This window comes from Cynara cardunculus (assembly GCF_001531365.2).
Source record: "Cynara cardunculus var. scolymus isolate 2C chromosome LG 10, CcrdV1, whole genome shotgun sequence".
NCBI classification, from domain to species: domain Eukaryota; kingdom Viridiplantae; phylum Streptophyta; class Magnoliopsida; order Asterales; family Asteraceae; genus Cynara; species Cynara cardunculus.
This window is the reverse complement of record NC_037537.1, coordinates 25622370-25624982: the sequence shown is the minus strand read 5'-3', so window position 1 is coordinate 25624982 and position 2613 is coordinate 25622370.

Sequence of the window (2613 nt, the reverse complement as noted above, 5' to 3'; positions counted from 1 at the left end):
CAAATATAAATTGCTTTGTTATTGAACCTAAATTAAATTATAATAAATGAATTAAAAAATTACACAAAAAATAAGAATTTTAAATAATTAATTTGATACTAATATCGATATATTTTTGTCAAAACTTTATGATATCTTCAAATTTATATTTTATTCAAAATTAAAAACATCATCGTTTTTTTAAAATCACATAAAACCATACTATAAAATCGACTAAGATAAATAATAAAATGAAATATTAAAATCAAGATGTATGTTGCTGCATGGCACGAGTACCCTTTTAGTATTTTAAAATTATTACCCTGCCAAAAAAAAATCCCACCACCACCGAACAATTCATGGGTGTTTGGAATAGAGGTGATTAAAAACCGACCAATCCTGTTAACCTAAATTAAAAAAAAAACCTAAAAAAAATTCTATCAAGGTAACAGATATATGGTTGATATAAAATTAGATCAAACCGTATTTATTAGGTTGGAATTGTGTTAGCATCATATATACCCAACTCGATGAATCTGATGCCTTTATATACTATGAATTTAATATGGTTGTTAAGTCTGTGATTAATATATGTATATTAAACATTCAATAAACTAAGTTACAATATTCAAAGTTATATTACAATTTCAATCGTAATTTTACTTTCTTATTTTCATGGACCTTCAATTTTCTTTCGTGAGTTTGTTAGTCTTTTTCATATGTCTTCATTTTCATTTATTTCGTTTAAACATAAACACTTAGCTAGATTCAATGGCGTAGGTAGTAAGGGGGCTACGTGATGGTAAATCCCCATTTAATGTCTTATGCTTAGTGACTTGTATCGAGATATATTAAAGGAGAAATCAACGATGATGAATTTATAGCATGAGATTTGAGTAATTCTCGAATCGTGAAATGTGGTTGAGTTTCATCTTCTCACATTGGTAATAAGATGCATGTTTGATATTAGGAAGTGGGTATTTGGGGGGGGGGGGGTGAGATTTTAGTAATCTCAAATCGTGAAATGTGGTTGAGTTTCATCATCTCATGTTGGTGAGAAAGATGTAAGTTTGAATATATATATATATATAGAGAGAGAGAGAGAGAGAGAGAGAGAGAGTTTGTTTCAAATACAACCCGTCGCATTTGTACAACCAATGCAACCCAATAAATTGAGATATTTATGGAAATGATGAGAATTCATTTATTATGATTTGAATATTTATGGAAGATGAATATGGTTCATTAATTATGATCAATACTTTATATTAGGAAACAATCAAAACTTCTATGAAATTATATATTAATCAAATGAAATGGACGGTTGAGATTAAGTTGTATTGGTTGCATAAATGTCAAGGGTTGTATAATAACCAACATATATATATATATATATATATATATATATATATATATATATATATATATATATATATGGGGGGGAGGACCATGGATGATAACTTGGCAACATGAGATTTTAGTAATCTCAAATCTTGAAATGTGGTTGAGTTTCATCATCTCATGTTGGTGAGAAAGATGTAAGTTTGAATATATATATATATATATATATATGTATATATATATATATATATATATATATATGAATGTATGTATGTATGTATATTATAGGAGAAACCAAAGATGATGATTTTGCAACATGAGATTTGAGTAATTCTCAAATCTTCAAATGTGGTTGATTTTATCATCCCACATTGATGAGAAGATGTAAGTTTGAAATTCTCTCTCTATCTCTCTCTCTCTCTTTCTCTCTCTCTCTCTCTCTCTCTCTCTCTCTCTCTATATATATATATATATATATATATATATATATATATATAGGCCCATTCAAGTGAGAACTGACTAGTTTGTGGTAACCGTGAGATTCAATCTCAACCACAAATCAATAGATAAATTAGAAAATTTATAATTTTGAATTAAAACTTTTAATAGGACATTTTAGGTAATTATAGAAGGTTGAGTTCACGTGAGACCAAGAGTTTTTCGTGAGACCCGTAAGACCAATTTATCAACCCTTGGATTAGATCTATAATATGAGAATCTAAACATTCATAAACGCCACGAGACTTCTCATATATGTAGACTTGGGATCATGTGAGAACAAATGTTTTTCGTGAGACCCGTAAGACCAATTATCAACCCTTGGATTAGACCAAATGGAAATCATTGCATGCTTCTAATGAGCCAATCCCAAGTAAGGGGTTGTTCGGCAGTTGCTGAATGATTTGGTGTAGATTGATTAAGTGGTTAGAATGATTAAGAAACTCTCATGATATAGTGCAAAATGAAATATAATTATTTGCTAATTATTTACAACGAAATTAGGGTGCTGAATGGTTAAGAGAGGTCCATGATACAAAATTATTCAGAGGGTTTTAGAACAATTAATAGGCAGACATTTTTTTTTTCTAAACAAGATTCATCTCTTAACGATTAAGAGGTTGCCTCTTAATAGAACTATTAAGAGGTAAACAAACAACCCCTATATGACCAATTTTAAGGGCTAGATTCACGATTTTTATTGAGTGGGTATACCTTTAAAGTTTAAAGTGGTCTAAAAGCTCGTAAAGTCATATAAAATATTTTTTTAAAAGTTTTTTGATTGATTTTAACAGA